The following is a 1,264-nucleotide window of genomic DNA, read 5'->3' as shown; positions in this document are numbered from 1 at the left end:
TGTATTTTCTTTTATTTATTTCTTTTTTTTCCGTTTAATTTAATTTAGGGCATTTAGGCATTTTATAAAATTGTGACTTCTACACCATAATTACATATGCCATTTTTGGCACTGTCCGAACAGTTTTGTTTCAACTTTTAAAAACTTTTGGTTGTTTGCCATTTTTTGAATTGATTTTTGAAACGGTTTGAACTAAAGGAAGTTTAGCAACCATAATCAAAGATGACATGGCATCATTAGGAGAGTTTTAATATAGCCTAATTATCCGGGCGTTACAAATCTCCTCCACTACAAGAAATCTCGTCCCGAGATTTAGGAGGTAGAAGCAAACAGTGAGGGGTATTCATCACGCAGGCGGTCCTCGCGTTCCCAAGTGGCTTCGTCTTGGGAGTGATTCGACCACTGGACTTTGAGGAACTTGATCGCCTTCTGACGTGTGCGGCGTTCAGCTTGGTCGAGAATGCGGACCGGATGCTCTTTATAGGAGAGGTCCTGTTGGAATTCAAGCACTTCATGATCCACTGCTCGGATTGGATCCTTGAAGCAACGACGGAGTTGTGACACATGGAACACATCGTGAACCTGAGAAAGGTTCGGCGGAAGCTCTAGTTGATATGCCACTTTTCCACGCCTTTCGAGAATAGTGAAGGGACCGATATAGCGAGGAGCTAGCTTGCCCTTTATCCCGAAGCGGTGAGCACCCTTCATTGGTGTAACTCGAAGATAAGCCTTTTCGCCAGGTTGATAGACCATGTCTTTGTGATGACGGTCATACTGACTCTTCTGACGTGACTGAGCAGTCTTGAGATTCTCGCGAATAATGCGGACTTGCTCTTGGGCCTGTTGGATAATATCCAGACAGAAGAGTGGACATTCCCCAGTTTCTAACCAGTTCAGAGGGGTTCGACACTTTCGTCCATATAGCACTTCGAAGGGGGACATCTTCAGACTAGCTTGATAGCTATTATTATAAGAGAACTCGGCATATGGAAGAGATTCCTCCCATTTCTTGTCGAATGAAATTACACAAGCTCGAAGCATGTCTTCAAGAACTTGGTTGACACGTTCAACCTGTCCTTGCGACTGAGGATGAAACGCCGTACTAAACGATAGGTGAGTTCCCATAGCTTCTTGGAAACTTGCCCAAAATCTTGAAGTGAATAAGCTGCCACAGTCTGAACTGATAACCAGTGGAATACCGTGAAGTGAAACAATTCTGGACATGTAGAGAGTAGCAAGCTGACTAGCAGTGATTGTCTCTTTG

The sequence above is a fragment of the Triticum aestivum genome, chromosome 5A, assembly GCF_018294505.1.
Source record: "Triticum aestivum cultivar Chinese Spring chromosome 5A, IWGSC CS RefSeq v2.1, whole genome shotgun sequence".
Taxonomy (NCBI): domain Eukaryota; kingdom Viridiplantae; phylum Streptophyta; class Magnoliopsida; order Poales; family Poaceae; genus Triticum; species Triticum aestivum.
Note: the sequence above shows the minus strand (reverse complement) of the source record.